General features: G+C 39.6%; 10 non-coding genes and 3 pseudogenes across 10 annotated transcripts; 7 read left to right on the top strand and 6 right to left on the bottom strand.

Moving 5' to 3' along the window:
• Positions 1-1048: 1048 nt before the first annotated feature.
• Positions 1049-1167, bottom strand: LOC149920955 (5S ribosomal RNA). Its single transcript, XR_016477546.1, has one exon. It is a non-coding gene; the product is annotated as a 5S ribosomal RNA (ribosomal RNA).
• Positions 1168-2319: 1152 nt separating this feature from the next.
• On the top strand, positions 2320-2511 carry LOC149920954 (U2 spliceosomal RNA). The gene has a single exon (XR_016477636.1). It is a non-coding gene; the product is annotated as a U2 spliceosomal RNA (small nuclear RNA).
• A 1983-nt stretch (positions 2512-4494) lies between these two features.
• On the bottom strand, positions 4495-4613 carry LOC149920953 (5S ribosomal RNA). The gene has a single exon (XR_016477545.1). It is a non-coding gene; the product is annotated as a 5S ribosomal RNA (ribosomal RNA).
• Positions 4614-5765: 1152 nt separating this feature from the next.
• Positions 5766-5957, top strand: LOC149920952 (U2 spliceosomal RNA). Its single transcript, XR_016477635.1, has one exon. It is a non-coding gene; the product is annotated as a U2 spliceosomal RNA (small nuclear RNA).
• Positions 5958-7936: 1979 nt separating this feature from the next.
• LOC149920951 (5S ribosomal RNA) lies at positions 7937-8055 on the bottom strand. Its single transcript, XR_016477544.1, has one exon. It is a non-coding gene; the product is annotated as a 5S ribosomal RNA (ribosomal RNA).
• A 1152-nt stretch (positions 8056-9207) lies between these two features.
• LOC149920950 (U2 spliceosomal RNA) lies at positions 9208-9399 on the top strand. Its single transcript, XR_016477633.1, has one exon. It is a non-coding gene; the product is annotated as a U2 spliceosomal RNA (small nuclear RNA).
• Positions 9400-11378: 1979 nt separating this feature from the next.
• LOC149920949 (5S ribosomal RNA) lies at positions 11379-11497 on the bottom strand. Its single transcript, XR_016477543.1, has one exon. It is a non-coding gene; the product is annotated as a 5S ribosomal RNA (ribosomal RNA).
• Positions 11498-12648: 1151 nt separating this feature from the next.
• Positions 12649-12778, top strand: LOC149920948 (U2 spliceosomal RNA; annotated as a pseudogene).
• A 1421-nt stretch (positions 12779-14199) lies between these two features.
• Positions 14200-14379, top strand: LOC149920947 (U2 spliceosomal RNA; annotated as a pseudogene).
• Positions 14380-16358: 1979 nt separating this feature from the next.
• LOC149920946 (5S ribosomal RNA) lies at positions 16359-16477 on the bottom strand. Its single transcript, XR_016477541.1, has one exon. It is a non-coding gene; the product is annotated as a 5S ribosomal RNA (ribosomal RNA).
• Positions 16478-17628: 1151 nt separating this feature from the next.
• Positions 17629-17820, top strand: LOC149920945 (U2 spliceosomal RNA). Its single transcript, XR_016477632.1, has one exon. It is a non-coding gene; the product is annotated as a U2 spliceosomal RNA (small nuclear RNA).
• Positions 17821-19799: 1979 nt separating this feature from the next.
• LOC149920944 (5S ribosomal RNA) lies at positions 19800-19900 on the bottom strand (annotated as a pseudogene).
• A 1150-nt stretch (positions 19901-21050) lies between these two features.
• LOC149920943 (U2 spliceosomal RNA) lies at positions 21051-21242 on the top strand. Its single transcript, XR_016477631.1, has one exon. It is a non-coding gene; the product is annotated as a U2 spliceosomal RNA (small nuclear RNA).
• The last annotated feature ends 709 nt before the right edge of the window (positions 21243-21951 follow it).

Genomic DNA, 21951 nt, shown 5'->3' with positions numbered 1-21951 from the left:
TAAACATTTTTGTTCTATTTATCTCAAAGTCATGATTATTCCTAACATTAATAGTATTAAACTTAATATGATATATCTTTTGTTAAAGTAGATTAGGAATTTATAATTTTAATATTTATAGAGGAGTTCGGATTTAAAATGTTATATTTTTTTAATAATGATCTCAAAGATCTGACTTTTGAAATGTTTGTTACTTTTTCTAAGTATCAATAAAACATGACATTAAATTTATATTGTGCCAAGGTTCATTTTTATATTTTACATAAACTACATCACCTAAAACAATTAATAGATAAAAGTTAGCTATATTATTTTGTTTAAAAAATATATCTCTGTCTCCGTTTTATTATTTAATTTCGTGGTTTGTTTTGATATTTTGTATTTTTGGGTTACTCCCCTAATCCATGCGGCTGTCCCATGATAAAACCTTCTATAAAACATTTTCCAAAAGTCCTTTTTTAGATTCAACTATTTAAATTACATTTAAGATTAAAATTTAGAACAAAAAATATATTTCACAATTAGAATTTGTTAATAAAATTTTAACTTTGGACTTCATTCCAAAACCAGAAAAGGCCATTTCAGAGTGGATTTTACCGCGGAAATGTTTTTGTTTAGAGATAAACGTTAGTTAGTTAGTTAGTTAGTTAGTTAGTTAGTTAATTAGTTAGTTAGTTAGTTAGTTAGTTAATTAGTTAGTTAGTTAGTTAGTTAGTTAGTTAGTTAGTTAGTTAGTTAGTTAGTAAGTAAGTAAGTAAGTAAGTAAGTAAGTAAGTAAGTAAGTTAGTACTATTTTAAGTACAAGCCTTAAGTAGAATAAAATGAAAACCAATTTTCTCGCCATTTTATTTTGTTCAATTTTGATACTAACATGTATTTTATTCACGGAAAGATGCTGCCAGTTGTTAAAAAAAGGCCAAGAGTTGACCGAAATAATATTATCGTCTGGGCGAACTTTTAATTGCATAAAAAAGCAGCGTCAAAATGATAGGATGAAGGTATTTTCCTGTTAAAAGACGCAAATCCCATCCCGCGAAAATAAATGAGTAGCCAACGGCACGCGGTGTTCCCAGGTGGTCTCCCTCCCAAGTACTGACCGCGCTCGACGCTGCTTAACTTCGGTGATCAGACGAGAACCGGTGTATTCAGCGTGATATGGCCGTTGCCGCTAGAGTGTAATTGATAGCGGTGGACAAGCCGCGACTAGCCAGGTCCTGGTAGGTTGGTGATCGCCGAGGGCCACCGGCTGCATGCGGCTCCAATAGAACGTTCTATACACTCTTTTTAGAAACGTTTACTGGGCGCCGATATTATCGTACAGACAACCAACGAGCAAGCCCTTTACCGCAGAAATTTCATCCCCCCCCCCCCCCCAAACCAGTTTTTTCATCACCCTCCCCGTAGACTGTAAGGTGATGGCGGTCGATTGGGAAGGCGCGTTTACGAATCTATAAAATTGGTGTGGTGTGCTTTCCCCCTTTGGAGTTCGGAGGAGGTGAAGGTTTGGCCGGTTTTTCGTCTTAGAGAAATATATTTATCTGGCAAACCCGTAAGAAATTGAGAGCAGTCAATTTTTATTAGTAGCGTAGTTGCTAGCCTAGGCTTCACATATTTCCGGCTTTGCTTTCCGCGCCTTTTTTCTTATTTTAAATGATTTTTGTAATAAATGTATGATGGCAAATAAGAAAAATTCTAGAAAATACTAGTCCCAAATCCACGTGTTTAAGATGAAACTTAGATCATGAAAATATCCTTAACCCCAAACATACTTCAACACCTAGGGTGCCTCCTACAACTCCTAAAAGGTACGTCTCTAAAATATTCATATAAAGACAGGACATAAGCCGAATTCTCTTAAACCAAAGAATAACAAAAGTTGTTAGTCCTGCTGAACCAGCTCTATAGTCTGTATGAAAAGTGACCGGTTATGGTCCACTTTTATAGAACGCTCTATTCGCTTATAATAAATTTTTCCTAAATGGTCATTTAAACGCGTTTGACGTTTCACGTAGAATCTAGTACACTTAATACGTTATTTATGGTCCTATAAACCACCATTTAGATTTTTTTTCCATACGGCCCGGTAAAGTGGCCCACTCTACTGTCTCTAGCCGATGACCCCAAAAGTGCCAGTCCGGGCCTGGCGGTGTACCTCTATTTCACGGATTCAAGATATCGTCTTCTCCTTTGTTCGCGCGATGGCTACAAACGTTGTCATCTCCCACCAGGACCAACATTCGGTGACGTAATTATGAAATATTTGAAATGCTCGAATTCTCTCTTTTTACTTTGTTAAACAGTGACGGCTCCTAGCGGGTTATCGCTTCTCGGCCTTTTGGCTAAGATCAAAGTGTAGTATCTGTTCTTATCAGCTTAATATCTGATACGGGTCCCATCGGGGCCCAAGATATTAAACTTATTTTTGGACGGCGGCGGAGTGGTCGGAGCTTGCTCCACCTCCGCCACGGGTCGGCCTGGTATTGCAGTAAATCCGGGATCGGCCCACTTCTCTCTTGAAATCAAAAATCAAACGCTCTTATAATGGCGCACTGCGCAACACAGTATTTCCGGGAAATGTTATTTGGCTGTCTTTATATATATTTCTTTATTATAATATATTGCCCCTCTGACGTCATAAGTGGTAAAATCCTTATTGTCGAATAGTTAATAATGAAGAATCGGAAAGATTCCAGTTTTTGAATTTTCTTTTACCTAGTTATACACTCTTTTTCGCGGTATTTTCACGGAGGATAGGAAGGGAGGCGAAGTAGGAGGGATGAATGGCGGCAAGATTGCGGCAGCTACGCTACGTCTAGCCGCCATTTTTCCGAAATTTTCCCGCCGCTAAGCTTCTTACAAGGATGCTGCCGCGTTCATCCCTCCTACTTCGCCTCCCTTCCTATCCTCCTTGGTATTTTCCTGGGCGCGTCCATGCTTGGTTTTCCCCCTTTCAGTCCTCTCCTCCATTATGGATACCCAAGGAGTGGATGCTAGACTCCCCGTTTAGGGCAGAGGCAATGGCCGACGAGCGGGAGGCAAGTAAGAGGGGTAAAATAAAGGCGCGAAAAGAGGTTGTTCTGTGTTATTCCTGTGGTTTTATTCGTAACCCAAGGTTCGTAAATCGTGCATGTTCTAAGTGGTTGGCTGAAGGAACCGGTTTTCATAACGTAAATTCGCGGGTTTCGGTATGGTGGGTAGAGACAGCGCGCCCCTCATTTTTAGGTCATTGGGTTCCAGCCAAGATGTTCCGCGTAAAGAGAAAACACGAAATAAGCCCCTCTCCATTTTTTCTCTCTTCCCGTCTTCCGTGGACAGTGAGTCGCCGCCGGGGGCCCGCCGCCCGCGGCAGCTACATTACCAAGATATAAAGTGGCAAGGCTTATTTTTGGTAAGTACAAAATCATTTATTATATATTGCTCTATAATTAACTATATTTGGAATTAAACATTTTTGTTCTATTTATCTCAAAGTCATGATTATTCCTAACATTAATAGTATTAAACTTAATATGATATATCTTTTGTTAAAGTAGATTAGGAATTTATAATTTTAATATTTATAGAGGAGTTCGGATTTAAAATGTTATATTTTTTTAATAATGATCTCAAAGATCTGACTTTTGAAATGTTTGTTACTTTTTCTAAGTATCAATAAAACATGACATTAAATTTATATTGTGCCAAGGTTCATTTTTATATTTTACATAAACTACATCACCTAAAACAATTAATAGATAAAAGTTAGCTATATTATTTTGTTTAAAAAATATATCTCTGTCTCCGTTTTATTATTTAATTTCGTGGTTTGTTTTGATATTTTGTATTTTTGGGTTACTCCCCTAATCCATGCGGCTGTCCCATGATAAAACCTTCTATAAAACATTTTCCAAAAGTCCTTTTTTAGATTCAACTATTTAAATTACATTTAAGATTAAAATTTAGAACAAAAAATATATTTCACAATTAGAATTTGTTAATAAAATTTTAACTTTGGACTTCATTCCAAAACCAGAAAAGGCCATTTCAGAGTGGATTTTACCGCGGAAATGTTTTTGTTTAGAGATAAACGTTAGTTAGTTAGTTAGTTAGTTAGTTAGTTAGTTAGTTAATTAGTTAGTTAGTTAGTTAGTTAGTTAATTAGTTAGTTAGTTAGTTAGTTAGTTAGTTAGTTAGTTAGTTAGTTAGTTAGTAAGTAAGTAAGTAAGTAAGTAAGTAAGTAAGTAAGTAAGTTAGTACTATTTTAAGTACAAGCCTTAAGTAGAATAAAATGAAAACCAATTTTCTCGCCATTTTATTTTGTTCAATTTTGATACTAACATGTATTTTATTCACGGAAAGATGCTGCCAGTTGTTAAAAAAAGGCCAAGAGTTGACCGAAATAATATTATCGTCTGGGCGAACTTTTAATTGCATAAAAAAGCAGCGTCAAAATGATAGGATGAAGGTATTTTCCTGTTAAAAGACGCAAATCCCATCCCGCGAAAATAAATGAGTAGCCAACGGCACGCGGTGTTCCCAGGTGGTCTCCCTCCCAAGTACTGACCGCGCTCGACGCTGCTTAACTTCGGTGATCAGACGAGAACCGGTGTATTCAGCGTGATATGGCCGTTGCCGCTAGAGTGTAATTGATAGCGGTGGACAAGCCGCGACTAGCCAGGTCCTGGTAGGTTGGTGATCGCCGAGGGCCACCGGCTGCATGCGGCTCCAATAGAACGTTCTATACACTCTTTTTAGAAACGTTTACTGGGCGCCGATATTATCGTACAGACAACCAACGAGCAAGCCCTTTACCGCAGAAATTTCATCCCCCCCCCCCCCCCAAACCAGTTTTTTCATCACCCTCCCCGTAGACTGTAAGGTGATGGCGGTCGATTGGGAAGGCGCGTTTACGAATCTATAAAATTGGTGTGGTGTGCTTTCCCCCTTTGGAGTTCGGAGGAGGTGAAGGTTTGGCCGGTTTTTCGTCTTAGAGAAATATATTTATCTGGCAAACCCGTAAGAAATTGAGAGCAGTCAATTTTTATTAGTAGCGTAGTTGCTAGCCTAGGCTTCACATATTTCCGGCTTTGCTTTCCGCGCCTTTTTTCTTATTTTAAATGATTTTTGTAATAAATGTATGATGGCAAATAAGAAAAATTCTAGAAAATACTAGTCCCAAATCCACGTGTTTAAGATGAAACTTAGATCATGAAAATATCCTTAACCCCAAACATACTTCAACACCTAGGGTGCCTCCTACAACTCCTAAAAGGTACGTCTCTAAAATATTCATATAAAGACAGGACATAAGCCGAATTCTCTTAAACCAAAGAATAACAAAAGTTGTTAGTCCTGCTGAACCAGCTCTATAGTCTGTATGAAAAGTGACCGGTTATGGTCCACTTTTATAGAACGCTCTATTCGCTTATAATAAATTTTTCCTAAATGGTCATTTAAACGCGTTTGACGTTTCACGTAGAATCTAGTACACTTAATACGTTATTTATGGTCCTATAAACCACCATTTAGATTTTTTTTCCATACGGCCCGGTAAAGTGGCCCACTCTACTGTCTCTAGCCGATGACCCCAAAAGTGCCAGTCCGGGCCTGGCGGTGTACCTCTATTTCACGGATTCAAGATATCGTCTTCTCCTTTGTTCGCGCGATGGCTACAAACGTTGTCATCTCCCACCAGGACCAACATTCGGTGACGTAATTATGAAATATTTGAAATGCTCGAATTCTCTCTTTTTACTTTGTTAAACAGTGACGGCTCCTAGCGGGTTATCGCTTCTCGGCCTTTTGGCTAAGATCAAAGTGTAGTATCTGTTCTTATCAGCTTAATATCTGATACGGGTCCCATCGGGGCCCAAGATATTAAACTTATTTTTGGACGGCGGCGGAGTGGTCGGAGCTTGCTCCACCTCCGCCACGGGTCGGCCTGGTATTGCAGTAAATCCGGGATCGGCCCACTTCTCTCTTGAAATCAAAAATCAAACGCTCTTATAATGGCGCACTGCGCAACACAGTATTTCCGGGAAATGTTATTTGGCTGTCTTTATATATATTTCTTTATTATAATATATTGCCCCTCTGACGTCATAAGTGGTAAAATCCTTATTGTCGAATAGTTAATAATGAAGAATCGGAAAGATTCCAGTTTTTGAATTTTCTTTTACCTAGTTATACACTCTTTTTCGCGGTATTTTCACGGAGGATAGGAAGGGAGGCGAAGTAGGAGGGATGAATGGCGGCAAGATTGCGGCAGCTACGCTACGTCTAGCCGCCATTTTTCCGAAATTTTCCCGCCGCTAAGCTTCTTACAAGGATGCTGCCGCGTTCATCCCTCCTACTTCGCCTCCCTTCCTATCCTCCTTGGTATTTTCCTGGGCGCGTCCATGCTTGGTTTTCCCCCTTTCAGTCCTCTCCTCCATTATGGATACCCAAGGAGTGGATGCTAGACTCCCCGTTTAGGGCAGAGGCAATGGCCGACGAGCGGGAGGCAAGTAAGAGGGGTAAAATAAAGGCGCGAAAAGAGGTTGTTCTGTGTTATTCCTGTGGTTTTATTCGTAACCCAAGGTTCGTAAATCGTGCATGTTCTAAGTGGTTGGCTGAAGGAACCGGTTTTCATAACGTAAATTCGCGGGTTTCGGTATGGTGGGTAGAGACAGCGCGCCCCTCATTTTTAGGTCATTGGGTTCCAGCCAAGATGTTCCGCGTAAAGAGAAAACACGAAATAAGCCCCTCTCCATTTTTTCTCTCTTCCCGTCTTCCGTGGACAGTGAGTCGCCGCCGGGGGCCCGCCGCCCGCGGCAGCTACATTACCAAGATATAAAGTGGCAAGGCTTATTTTTGGTAAGTACAAAATCATTTATTATATATTGCTCTATAATTAACTATATTTGGAATTAAACATTTTTGTTCTATTTATCTCAAAGTCATGATTATTCCTAACATTAATAGTATTAAACTTAATATGATATATCTTTTGTTAAAGTAGATTAGGAATTTATAATTTTAATATTTATAGAGGAGTTCGGATTTAAAATGTTATATTTTTTTAATAATGATCTCAAAGATCTGACTTTTGAAATGTTTGTTACTTTTTCTAAGTATCAATAAAACATGACATTAAATTTATATTGTGCCAAGGTTCATTTTTATATTTTACATAAACTACATCACCTAAAACAATTAATAGATAAAAGTTAGCTATATTATTTTGTTTAAAAAATATATCTCTGTCTCCGTTTTATTATTTAATTTCGTGGTTTGTTTTGATATTTTGTATTTTTGGGTTACTCCCCTAATCCATGCGGCTGTCCCATGATAAAACCTTCTATAAAACATTTTCCAAAAGTCCTTTTTTAGATTCAACTATTTAAATTACATTTAAGATTAAAATTTAGAACAAAAAATATATTTCACAATTAGAATTTGTTAATAAAATTTTAACTTTGGACTTCATTCCAAAACCAGAAAAGGCCATTTCAGAGTGGATTTTACCGCGGAAATGTTTTTGTTTAGAGATAAACGTTAGTTAGTTAGTTAGTTAGTTAGTTAGTTAGTTAATTAGTTAGTTAGTTAGTTAGTTAGTTAATTAGTTAGTTAGTTAGTTAGTTAGTTAGTTAGTTAGTTAGTTAGTTAGTTAGTAAGTAAGTAAGTAAGTAAGTAAGTAAGTAAGTAAGTAAGTTAGTACTATTTTAAGTACAAGCCTTAAGTAGAATAAAATGAAAACCAATTTTCTCGCCATTTTATTTTGTTCAATTTTGATACTAACATGTATTTTATTCACGGAAAGATGCTGCCAGTTGTTAAAAAAAGGCCAAGAGTTGACCGAAATAATATTATCGTCTGGGCGAACTTTTAATTGCATAAAAAAGCAGCGTCAAAATGATAGGATGAAGGTATTTTCCTGTTAAAAGACGCAAATCCCATCCCGCGAAAATAAATGAGTAGCCAACGGCACGCGGTGTTCCCAGGTGGTCTCCCTCCCAAGTACTGACCGCGCTCGACGCTGCTTAACTTCGGTGATCAGACGAGAACCGGTGTATTCAGCGTGATATGGCCGTTGCCGCTAGAGTGTAATTGATAGCGGTGGACAAGCCGCGACTAGCCAGGTCCTGGTAGGTTGGTGATCGCCGAGGGCCACCGGCTGCATGCGGCTCCAATAGAACGTTCTATACACTCTTTTTAGAAACGTTTACTGGGCGCCGATATTATCGTACAGACAACCAACGAGCAAGCCCTTTACCGCAGAAATTTCATCCCCCCCCCCCCCCCAAACCAGTTTTTTCATCACCCTCCCCGTAGACTGTAAGGTGATGGCGGTCGATTGGGAAGGCGCGTTTACGAATCTATAAAATTGGTGTGGTGTGCTTTCCCCCTTTGGAGTTCGGAGGAGGTGAAGGTTTGGCCGGTTTTTCGTCTTAGAGAAATATATTTATCTGGCAAACCCGTAAGAAATTGAGAGCAGTCAATTTTTATTAGTAGCGTAGTTGCTAGCCTAGGCTTCACATATTTCCGGCTTTGCTTTCCGCGCCTTTTTTCTTATTTTAAATGATTTTTGTAATAAATGTATGATGGCAAATAAGAAAAATTCTAGAAAATACTAGTCCCAAATCCACGTGTTTAAGATGAAACTTAGATCATGAAAATATCCTTAACCCCAAACATACTTCAACACCTAGGGTGCCTCCTACAACTCCTAAAAGGTACGTCTCTAAAATATTCATATAAAGACAGGACATAAGCCGAATTCTCTTAAACCAAAGAATAACAAAAGTTGTTAGTCCTGCTGAACCAGCTCTATAGTCTGTATGAAAAGTGACCGGTTATGGTCCACTTTTATAGAACGCTCTATTCGCTTATAATAAATTTTTCCTAAATGGTCATTTAAACGCGTTTGACGTTTCACGTAGAATCTAGTACACTTAATACGTTATTTATGGTCCTATAAACCACCATTTAGATTTTTTTTCCATACGGCCCGGTAAAGTGGCCCACTCTACTGTCTCTAGCCGATGACCCCAAAAGTGCCAGTCCGGGCCTGGCGGTGTACCTCTATTTCACGGATTCAAGATATCGTCTTCTCCTTTGTTCGCGCGATGGCTACAAACGTTGTCATCTCCCACCAGGACCAACATTCGGTGACGTAATTATGAAATATTTGAAATGCTCGAATTCTCTCTTTTTACTTTGTTAAACAGTGACGGCTCCTAGCGGGTTATCGCTTCTCGGCCTTTTGGCTAAGATCAAAGTGTAGTATCTGTTCTTATCAGCTTAATATCTGATACGGGTCCCATCGGGGCCCAAGATATTAAACTTATTTTTGGACGGCGGCGGAGTGGTCGGAGCTTGCTCCACCTCCGCCACGGGTCGGCCTGGTATTGCAGTAAATCCGGGATCGGCCCACTTCTCTCTTGAAATCAAAAATCAAACGCTCTTATAATGGCGCACTGCGCAACACAGTATTTCCGGGAAATGTTATTTGGCTGTCTTTATATATATTTCTTTATTATAATATATTGCCCCTCTGACGTCATAAGTGGTAAAATCCTTATTGTCGAATAGTTAATAATGAAGAATCGGAAAGATTCCAGTTTTTGAATTTTCTTTTACCTAGTTATACACTCTTTTTCGCGGTATTTTCACGGAGGATAGGAAGGGAGGCGAAGTAGGAGGGATGAATGGCGGCAAGATTGCGGCAGCTACGCTACGTCTAGCCGCCATTTTTCCGAAATTTTCCCGCCGCTAAGCTTCTTACAAGGATGCTGCCGCGTTCATCCCTCCTACTTCGCCTCCCTTCCTATCCTCCTTGGTATTTTCCTGGGCGCGTCCATGCTTGGTTTTCCCCCTTTCAGTCCTCTCCTCCATTATGGATACCCAAGGAGTGGATGCTAGACTCCCCGTTTAGGGCAGAGGCAATGGCCGACGAGCGGGAGGCAAGTAAGAGGGGTAAAATAAAGGCGCGAAAAGAGGTTGTTCTGTGTTATTCCTGTGGTTTTATTCGTAACCCAAGGTTCGTAAATCGTGCATGTTCTAAGTGGTTGGCTGAAGGAACCGGTTTTCATAACGTAAATTCGCGGGTTTCGGTATGGTGGGTAGAGACAGCGCGCCCCTCATTTTTAGGTCATTGGGTTCCAGCCAAGATGTTCCGCGTAAAGAGAAAACACGAAATAAGCCCCTCTCCATTTTTTCTCTCTTCCCGTCTTCCGTGGACAGTGAGTCGCCGCCGGGGGCCCGCCGCCCGCGGCAGCTACATTACCAAGATATAAAGTGGCAAGGCTTATTTTTGGTAAGTACAAAATCATTTATTATATATTGCTCTATAATTAACTATATTTGGAATTAAACATTTTTGTTCTATTTATCTCAAAGTCATGATTATTCCTAACATTAATAGTATTAAACTTAATATGATATATCTTTTGTTAAAGTAGATTAGGAATTTATAATTTTAATATTTATAGAGGAGTTCGGATTTAAAATGTTATATTTTTTTAATAATGATCTCAAAGATCTGACTTTTGAAATGTTTGTTACTTTTTCTAAGTATCAATAAAACATGACATTAAATTTATATTGTGCCAAGGTTCATTTTTATATTTTACATAAACTACATCACCTAAAACAATTAATAGATAAAAGTTAGCTATATTATTTTGTTTAAAAAATATATCTCTGTCTCCGTTTTATTATTTAATTTCGTGGTTTGTTTTGATATTTTGTATTTTTGGGTTACTCCCCTAATCCATGCGGCTGTCCCATGATAAAACCTTCTATAAAACATTTTCCAAAAGTCCTTTTTTAGATTCAACTATTTAAATTACATTTAAGATTAAAATTTAGAACAAAAAATATATTTCACAATTAGAATTTGTTAATAAAATTTTAACTTTGGACTTCATTCCAAAACCAGAAAAGGCCATTTCAGAGTGGATTTTACCGCGGAAATGTTTTTGTTTAGAGATAAACGTTAGTTAGTTAGTTAGTTAGTTAGTTAGTTAGTTAATTAGTTAGTTAGTTAGTTAGTTAGTTAATTAGTTAGTTAGTTAGTTAGTTAGTTAGTTAGTTAGTTAGTTAGTTAGTTAGTAAGTAAGTAAGTAAGTAAGTAAGTAAGTAAGTAAGTAAGTTAGTACTATTTTAAGTACAAGCCTTAAGTAGAATAAAATGAAAACCAATTTTCTCGCCATTTTATTTTGTTCAATTTTGATACTAACATGTATTTTATTCACGGAAAGATGCTGCCAGTTGTTAAAAAAAGGCCAAGAGTTGACCGAAATAATATTATCGTCTGGGCGAACTTTTAATTGCATAAAAAAGCAGCGTCAAAATGATAGGATGAAGGTATTTTCCTGTTAAAAGACGCAAATCCCATCCCGCGAAAATAAATGAGTAGCCAACGGCACGCGGTGTTCCCAGGTGGTCTCCCTCCCAAGTACTGACCGCGCTCGACGCTGCTTAACTTCGGTGATCAGACGAGAACCGGTGTATTCAGCGTGATATGGCCGTTGCCGCTAGAGTGTAATTGATAGCGGTGGACAAGCCGCGACTAGCCAGGTCCTGGTAGGTTGGTGATCGCCGAGGGCCACCGGCTGCATGCGGCTCCAATAGAACGTTCTATACACTCTTTTTAGAAACGTTTACTGGGCGCCGATATTATCGTACAGACAACCAACGAGCAAGCCCTTTACCGCAGAAATTTCATCCCCCCCCCCCCCCAAACCAGTTTTTTCATCACCCTCCCCGTAGACTGTAAGGTGATGGCGGTCGATTGGGAAGGCGCGTTTACGAATCTATAAAATTGGTGTGGTGTGCTTTCCCCCTTTGGAGTTCGGAGGAGGTGAAGGTTTGGCCGGTTTTTCGTCTTAGAGAAATATATTTATCTGGCAAACCCGTAAGAAATTGAGAGCAGTCAATTTTTATTAGTAGCGTAGTTGCTAGCCTAGGCTTCACATATTTCCGGCTTTGCTTTCCGCGCCTTTTTTCTTATTTTAAATGATTTTTGTAATAAATGTATGATGGCAAATAAGAAAAATTCTAGAAAATACTAGTCCCAAATCCACGTGTTTAAGATGAAACTTAGATCATGAAAATATCCTTAACCCCAAACATACTTCAACACCTAGGGTGCCTCCTACAACTCCTAAAAGGTACGTCTCTAAAATATTCATATAAAGACAGGACATAAGCCGAATTCTCTTAAACCAAAGAATAACAAAAGTTGTTAGTCCTGCTGAACCAGCTCTATAGTCTGTATGAAAAGTGACCGGTTATGGTCCACTTTTATAGAACGCTCTATTCGCTTATAATAAATTTTTCCTAAATGGTCATTTAAACGCGTTTGACGTTTCACGTAGAATCTAGTACACTTAATACGTTATTTATGGTCCTATAAACCACCATTTAGATTTTTTTTCCATACGGCCCGGTAAAGTGGCCCACTCTACTGTCTCTAGCCGATGACCCCAAAAGTGCCAGTCCGGGCCTGGCGGTGTACCTCTATTTCACGGATTCAAGATATCGTCTTCTCCTTTGTTCGCGCGATGGCTACAAACGTTGTCATCTCCCACCAGGACCAACATTCGGTGACGTAATTATGAAATATTTGAAATGCTCGAATTCTCTCTTTTTACTTTGTTAAACAGTGACGGCTCCTAGCGGGTTATCGCTTCTCGGCCTTTTGGCTAAGATCAAAGTGTAGTATCTGTTCTTCAATAGTACTATACCGAGATCTTAGTCGGGGGGCGAGAAGTGTTTATACGCCTTTAAGGCGAGTTTGCCTGCCTTACCGCACGAGATGATCCTTTGCTGAGCCGTTCCGCTGCTGCTGTTCCTGAAAGAAAAAAAAAAAACCCACCTGCTACGTACCTGTTACTCACCTGAAGCTGTATCTCCTGTGATCCTGCTCCTGTGAAGTCTCGTCTCTCCGCTGATCCTCTCATAGCCAGCATGGCTATGGAGGTAAGGAAACGAACCGCTCGCTTAGACGTAAGCGGTAGCTTCTTGGAAGTCGCTCAAGCCTTCCTCGAGAAACTTGGACCAGACAGTGTCGAAACACTGCAACCTGTTGGTAATACATCCTTTTTATTAACTTTTACGACCCTTGCATTCCTGCAACAAGCTGTCTCTTATGGAGAATTAATGGTAAACAACAAGCCCTGCAAAATCACGAGTGTAGAAGACGACGGCATCTGGCTTACCATAAAGCAGTTGCCTTCTTGGATTCAATGGGATTCCATTCTGACAACCCTGCGTCAATACGGGGAGATTAAAGCTCATCGCCACGATGAATATAAAGAATTAAAAGGGATAAGGAATGGCGATCGTGTAGTGAAATTGAAAATGAAACTAACTGTTCCTAATGTGCTTTATTTTGGACGGAGCAGGGCCCTGGTATACTATACCGGGGTTGCCAAGAAATGCTTCTTTTGTGAGCAGGAGGGGCACGTTGCCTCCACCTGCGAAAAAAAGAAAAACCAGAGGGCAGAGAAGAAGGAAAACGAAGACCGCGTGTTACCCCAAGATCCGGAAACCACCGCAAGTTCCACACGTACTCCTTTGGAGGTGGTAATCGTTAGCGCTACCACCCGAGAAGAAGACTTAAAAGAAAGCTCACCACGCATACCCTCAATACTTACTCAAGCAGACGACTCCAAATCCTCTGAAGAAAGCTGGACTTTAACATCACCAGAACCATACAAGAGAAACGCAGAACCTCCAGTCCAAACAAGCCAATACGCCGACGCCTTGAAATCTCCACCACATCACGATGACCTAGAACCCGAAAGCGAACCCGAATCCATTGACTCCGACAACAACTCCAGACCCCGATTTGATCCATCAGAGTGGAATTATACCGATCCGTCACAACTACATTTACATCTATTGAGGAAAACCGAACTTCAAGCCCTTCTTGCAAAAATCAACTCCAGAGCACCCACACGTTCACCCATCCTAACCAAACGAGCAGAAGACCAAGCGGCACAAATCATCGAACTTTTAAAAAATTATCCAAAGAGACGACGTAGTAAAACTCCAGAAAAAGAAGTGAAAAAAGGCAAAAATATGTTTTAAATTTAATTTTTAAAATTTTTAGCATAGTTCTTTGCTCGATTTTTTAACCATGTTCCCTTTATCTTTTAACGATTGTTCGCGATAAATTAAAATAATTAACACGCGAACAAAAATGACAAAATTGTAAAAATGTAAAAAAACGAAGCTTTTAATAAACAATTAAAAGTATCTGTTCTTATCAGCTTAATATCTGATACGGGTCCCATCGGGGCCCAAGATATTAAACTTATTTTTGGACGGCGGCGGAGTGGTCGGAGCTTGCTCCACCTCCGCCACGGGTCGGCCTGGTATTGCAGTAAATCCGGGATCGGCCCACTTCTCTCTTGAAATCAAAAATCAAACGCTCTTATAATGGCGCACTGCGCAACACAGTATTTCCGGGAAATGTTATTTGGCTGTCTTTATATATATTTCTTTATTATAATATATTGCCCCTCTGACGTCATAAGTGGTAAAATCCTTATTGTCGAATAGTTAATAATGAAGAATCGGAAAGATTCCAGTTTTTGAATTTTCTTTTACCTAGTTATACACTCTTTTTCGCGGTATTTTCACGGAGGATAGGAAGGGAGGCGAAGTAGGAGGGATGAATGGCGGCAAGATTGCGGCAGCTACGCTACGTCTAGCCGCCATTTTTCCGAAATTTTCCCGCCGCTAAGCTTCTTACAAGGATGCTGCCGCGTTCATCCCTCCTACTTCGCCTCCCTTCCTATCCTCCTTGGTATTTTCCTGGGCGCGTCCATGCTTGGTTTTCCCCCTTTCAGTCCTCTCCTCCATTATGGATACCCAAGGAGTGGATGCTAGACTCCCCGTTTAGGGCAGAGGCAATGGCCGACGAGCGGGAGGCAAGTAAGAGGGGTAAAATAAAGGCGCGAAAAGAGGTTGTTCTGTGTTATTCCTGTGGTTTTATTCGTAACCCAAGGTTCGTAAATCGTGCATGTTCTAAGTGGTTGGCTGAAGGAACCGGTTTTCATAACGTAAATTCGCGGGTTTCGGTATGGTGGGTAGAGACAGCGCGCCCCTCATTTTTAGGTCATTGGGTTCCAGCCAAGATGTTCCGCGTAAAGAGAAAACACGAAATAAGCCCCTCTCCATTTTTTCTCTCTTCCCGTCTTCCGTGGACAGTGAGTCGCCGCCGGGGGCCCGCCGCCCGCGGCAGCTACATTACCAAGATATAAAGTGGCAAGGCTTATTTTTGGTAAGTACAAAATCATTTATTATATATTGCTCTATAATTAACTATATTTGGAATTAAACATTTTTGTTCTATTTATCTCAAAGTCATGATTATTCCTAACATTAATAGTATTAAACTTAATATGATATATCTTTTGTTAAAGTAGATTAGGAATTTATAATTTTAATATTTATAGAGGAGTTCGGATTTAAAATGTTATATTTTTTTAATAATGATCTCAAAGATCTGACTTTTGAAATGTTTGTTACTTTTTCTAAGTATCAATAAAACATGACATTAAATTTATATTGTGCCAAGGTTCATTTTTATATTTTACATAAACTACATCACCTAAAACAATTAATAGATAAAAGTTAGCTATATTATTTTGTTTAAAAAATATATCTCTGTCTCCGTTTTATTATTTAATTTCGTGGTTTGTTTTGATATTTTGTATTTTTGGGTTACTCCCCTAATCCATGCGGCTGTCCCATGATAAAACCTTCTATAAAACATTTTCCAAAAGTCCTTTTTTAGATTCAACTATTTAAATTACATTTAAGATTAAAATTTAGAACAAAAAATATATTTCACAATTAGAATTTGTTAATAAAATTTTAACTTTGGACTTCATTCCAAAACCAGAAAAGGCCATTTCAGAGTGGATTTTACCGCGGAAATGTTTTTGTTTAGAGATAAACGTTAGTTAGTTAGTTAGTTAGTTAGTTAGTTAGTTAATTAGTTAGTTAGTTAGTTAGTTAGTTAATTAGTTAGTTAGTTAGTTAGTTAGTTAGTTAGTTAGTTAGTTAGTTAGTTAGTAAGTAAGTAAGTAAGTAAGTAAGTAAGTAAGTAAGTAAGTTAGTACTATTTTAAGTACAAGCCTTAAGTAGAATAAAATGAAAACCAATTTTCTCGCCATTTTATTTTGTTCAATTTTGATACTAACATGTATTTTATTCACGGAAAGATGCTGCCAGTTGTTAAAAAAAGGCCAAGAGTTGACCGAAATAATATTATCGTCTGGGCGAACTTTTAATTGCATAAAAAAGCAGCGTCAAAATGATAGGATGAAGGTATTTTCCTGTTAAAAGACGCAAATCCCATCCCGCGAAAATAAATGAGTAGCCAACGGCACGCGGTGTTCCCAGGTGGTCTCCCTCCCAAGTACTGACCGCGCTCGACGCTGCTTAACTTCGGTGATCAGACGAGAACCGGTGTATTCAGCGTGATATGGCCGTTGCCGCTAGAGTGTAATTGATAGCGGTGGACAAGCCGCGACTAGCCAGGTCCTGGTAGGTTGGTGATCGCCGAGGGCCACCGGCTGCATGCGGCTCCAATAGAACGTTCTATACACTCTTTTTAGAAACGTTTACTGGGCGCCGATATTATCGTACAGACAACCAACGAGCAAGCCCTTTACCGCAGAAATTTCATCCCCCCCCCCCCCCAAACCAGTTTTTTCATCACCCTCCCCGTAGACTGTAAGGTGATGGCGGTCGATTGGGAAGGCGCGTTTACGAATCTATAAAATTGGTGTGGTGTGCTTTCCCCCTTTGGAGTTCGGAGGAGGTGAAGGTTTGGCCGGTTTTTCGTCTTAGAGAAATATATTTATCTGGCAAACCCGTAAGAAATTGAGAGCAGTCAATTTTTATTAGTAGCGTAGTTGCTAGCCTAGGCTTCACATATTTCCGGCTTTGCTTTCCGCGCCTTTTTTCTTATTTTAAATGATTTTTGTAATAAATGTATGATGGCAAATAAGAAAAATTCTAGAAAATACTAGTCCCAAATCCACGTGTTTAAGATGAAACTTAGATCATGAAAATATCCTTAACCCCAAACATACTTCAACACCTAGGGTGCCTCCTACAACTCCTAAAAGGTACGTCTCTAAAATATTCATATAAAGACAGGACATAAGCCGAATTCTCTTAAACCAAAGAATAACAAAAGTTGTTAGTCCTGCTGAACCAGCTCTATAGTCTGTATGAAAAGTGACCGGTTATGGTCCACTTTTATAGAACGCTCTATTCGCTTATAATAAATTTTTCCTAAATGGTCATTTAAACGCGTTTGACGTTTCACGTAGAATCTAGTACACTTAATACGTTATTTATGGTCCTATAAACCACCATTTAGATTTTTTTTCCATACGGCCCGGTAAAGTGGCCCACTCTACTGTCTCTAGCCGATGACCCCAAAAGTGCCAGTCCGGGCCTGGCGGTGTACCTCTATTTCACGGATTCAAGATATCGTCTTCTCCTTTGTTCGCGCGATGGCTACAAACGTTGTCATCTCCCACCAGGACCAACATTCGGTGACGTAATTATGAAATATTTGAAATGCTCGAATTCTCTCTTTTTACTTTGTTAAACAGTGACGGCTCCTAGCGGGTTATCGCTTCTCGGCCTTTTGGCTAAGATCAAAGTGTAGTATCTGTTCTTATCAGCTTAATATCTGATACGGGTCCCATCGGGGCCCAAGATATTAAACTTATTTTTGGACGGCGGCGGAGTGGTCGGAGCTTGCTCCACCTCCGCCACGGGTCGGCCTGGTATTGCAGTAAATCCGGGATCGGCCCACTTCTCTCTTGAAATCAAAAATCAAACGCTCTTATAATGGCGCACTGCGCAACACAGTATTTCCGGGAAATGTTATTTGGCTGTCTTTATATATATTTCTTTATTATAATATATTGCCCCTCTGACGTCATAAGTGGTAAAATCCTTATTGTCGAATAGTTAATAATGAAGAATCGGAAAGATTCCAGTTTTTGAATTTTCTTTTACCTAGTTATACACTCTTTTTCGCGGTATTTTCACGGAGGATAGGAAGGGAGGCGAAGTAGGAGGGATGAATGGCGGCAAGATTGCGGCAGCTACGCTACGTCTAGCCGCCATTTTTCCGAAATTTTCCCGCCGCTAAGCTTCTTACAAGGATGCTGCCGCGTTCATCCCTCCTACTTCGCCTCCCTTCCTATCCTCCTTGGTATTTTCCTGGGCGCGTCCATGCTTGGTTTTCCCCCTTTCAGTCCTCTCCTCCATTATGGATACCCAAGGAGTGGATGCTAGACTCCCCGTTTAGGGCAGAGGCAATGGCCGACGAGCGGGAGGCAAGTAAGAGGGGTAAAATAAAGGCGCGAAAAGAGGTTGTTCTGTGTTATTCCTGTGGTTTTATTCGTAACCCAAGGTTCGTAAATCGTGCATGTTCTAAGTGGTTGGCTGAAGGAACCGGTTTTCATAACGTAAATTCGCGGGTTTCGGTATGGTGGGTAGAGACAGCGCGCCCCTCATTTTTAGGTCATTGGGTTCCAGCCAAGATGTTCCGCGTAAAGAGAAAACACGAAATAAGCCCCTCTCCATTTTTTCTCTCTTCCCGTCTTCCGTGGACAGTGAGTCGCCGCCGGGGGCCCGCCGCCCGCGGCAGCTACATTACCAAGATATAAAGTGGCAAGGCTTATTTTTGGTAAGTACAAAATCATTTATTATATATTGCTCTATAATTAACTATATTTGGAATTAAACATTTTTGTTCTATTTATCTCAAAGTCATGATTATTCCTAACATTAATAGTATTAAACTTAATATGATATATCTTTTGTTAAAGTAGATTAGGAATTTATAATTTTAATATTTATAGAGGAGTTCGGATTTAAAATGTTATATTTTTTTAATAATGATCTCAAAGATCTGACTTTTGAAATGTTTGTTACTTTTTCTAAGTATCAATAAAACATGACATTAAATTTATATTGTGCCAAGGTTCATTTTTATATTTTACATAAACTACATCACCTAAAACAATTAATAGATAAAAGTTAGCTATATTATTTTGTTTAAAAAATATATCTCTGTCTCCGTTTTATTATTTAATTTCGTGGTTTGTTTTGATATTTTGTATTTTTGGGTTACTCCCCTAATCCATGCGGCTGTCCCATGATAAAACCTTCTATAAAACATTTTCCAAAAGTCCTTTTTTAGATTCAACTATTTAAATTACATTTAAGATTAAAATTTAGAACAAAAAATATATTTCACAATTAGAATTTGTTAATAAAATTTTAACTTTGGACTTCATTCCAAAACCAGAAAAGGCCATTTCAGAGTGGATTTTACCGCGGAAATGTTTTTGTTTAGAGATAAACGTTAGTTAGTTAGTTAGTTAGTTAGTTAGTTAGTTAATTAGTTAGTTAGTTAGTTAGTTAGTTAATTAGTTAGTTAGTTAGTTAGTTAGTTAGTTAGTTAGTTAGTTAGTTAGTTAGTAAGTAAGTAAGTAAGTAAGTAAGTAAGTAAGTAAGTAAGTTAGTACTATTTTAAGTACAAGCCTTAAGTAGAATAAAATGAAAACCAATTTTCTCGCCATTTTATTTTGTTCAATTTTGATACTAACATGTATTTTATTCACGGAAAGATGCTGCCAGTTGTTAAAAAAAGGCCAAGAGTTGACCGAAATAATATTATCGTCTGGGCGAACTTTTAATTGCATAAAAAAGCAGCGTCAAAATGATAGGATGAAGGTATTTTCCTGTTAAAAGACGCAAATCCCATCCCGCGAAAATAAATGAGTAGCCAACGGCACGCGGTGTTCCAGTACTGACCGCGCTCGACGCTGCTTAACTTCGGTGATCAGACGAGAACCGGTGTATTCAGCGTGATATGGCCGTTGCCGCTAGAGTGTAATTGATAGCGGTGGACAAGCCGCGACTAGCCAGGTCCTGGTAGGTTGGTGATCGCCGAGGGCCACCGGCTGCATGCGGCTCCAATAGAACGTTCTATACACTCTTTTTAGAAACGTTTACTGGGCGCCGATATTAACGTACAGACAACCAACGAGCAAGCCCTTTACCGCAGAAATTTCATCCCCCCCCCCCCCAAACCAGTTTTTTCATCACCCTCCCCGTAGACTGTAAGGTGATGGCGGTCGATTGGGAAGGCGCGTTTACGAATCTATAAAATTGGTGTGGTGTGCTTTCCCCCTTTGGAGTTCGGAGGAGGTGAAGGTTTGGCCGGTTTTTCGTCTTAGAGAAATATATTTATCTGGCAAACCCGTAAGAAATTGAGAGCAGTCAATTTTTATTAGTAGCGTAGTTGCTAGCCTAGGCTTCACATATTTCCGGCTTTGCTTTCCGCGCCTTTTTTCTTATTTTAAATGATTTTTGTAATAAATGTATGATGGCAAATAAGAAAAATTCTAGAAAATACTAGTCCCAAATCCACGTGTTTAAGATGAAACTTAGATCATGAAAATATCCTTAACCCCAAACATACTTCAACACCTAGGGTGCCTCCTACAACTCCTAAAAGGTACGTCTCTAAAATATTCATATAAAGACAGGACATAAGCCGAATTCTCTTAAACCAAAGAATAACAAAAGTTGTTAGTCCTGCTGAACCAGCTCTATAGTCTGTATGAAAAGTGACCGGTTATGGTCCACTTTTATAGAACGCTCTATTCGCTTATAATAAATTTTTCCTAAATGGTCATTTAAACGCGTTTGACGTTTCACGTAGAATCTAGTACACTTAATACGTTATTTATGGTCCTATAAACCACCATTTAGATTTTTTTTCCATACGGCCCGGTAAAGTGGCCCACTCTACTGTCTCTAGCCGATGACCCCAAAAGTGCCAGTCCGGGCCTGGCGGTGTACCTCTATTTCACGGATTCAAGATATCGTCTTCTCCTTTGTTCGCGCGATGGCTACAAACGTTGTCATCTCCCACCAGGACCAACATTCGGTGACGTAATTATGAAATATTTGAAATGCTCGAATTCTCTCTTTTTACTTTGTTAAACAGTGACGGCTCCTAGCGGGTTATCGCTTCTCGGCCTTTTGGCTAAGATCAAAGTGTAGTATCTGTTCTTATCAGCTTAATATCTGATACGGGTCCCATCGGGGCCCAAGATATTAAACTTATTTTTGGACGGCGGCGGAGTGGTCGGAGCTTGCTCCACCTCCGCCACGGGTCGGCCTGGTATTGCAGTAAATCCGGGATCGGCCCACTTCTCTCTTGAAATCAAAAATCAAACGCTCTTATAATGGCGCACTGCGCAACACAGTATTTCCGGGAAATGTTATTTGGCTGTCTTTATATATATTTCTTTATTATAATATATTGCCCCTCTGACGTCATAAGTGGTAAAATCCTTATTGTCGAATAGTTAATAATGAAGAATCGGAAAGATTCCAGTTTTTGAATTTTCTTTTACCTAGTTATACACTCTTTTTCGCGGTATTTTCACGGAGGATAGGAAGGGAGGCGAAGTAGGAGGGATGAATGGCGGCAAGATTGCGGCAGCTACGCTACGTCTAGCCGCCATTTTTCCGAAATTTTCCCGCCGCTAAGCTTCTTACAAGGATGCTGCCGCGTTCATCCCTCCTACTTCGCCTCCCTTCCTATCCTCCTTGGTATTTTCCTGGGCGCGTCCATGCTTGGTTTTCCCCCTTTCAGTCCTCTCCTCCATTATGGATACCCAAGGAGTGGATGCTAGACTCCCCGTTTAGGGCAGAGGCAATGGCCGACGAGCGGGAGGCAAGTAAGAGGGGTAAAATAAAGGCGCGAAAAGAGGTTGTTCTGTGTTATTCCTGTGGTTTTATTCGTAACCCAAGGTTCGTAAATCGTGCATGTTCTAAGTGGTTGGCTGAAGGAACCGGTTTTCATAACGTAAATTCGCGGGTTTCGGTATGGTGGGTAGAGACAGCGCGCCCCTCATTTTT

Source organism: Leiobunum rupestre (genome assembly GCF_980474605.1).
Source record: "Leiobunum rupestre chromosome 9 unlocalized genomic scaffold, qqLeiRupe1.1.hap1 SUPER_9_unloc_1, whole genome shotgun sequence".
NCBI classification, from domain to species: Eukaryota; Metazoa; Arthropoda; class Arachnida; order Opiliones; family Sclerosomatidae; genus Leiobunum; species Leiobunum rupestre.
This window is presented reverse-complemented; position numbering and strand designations above follow the sequence as displayed.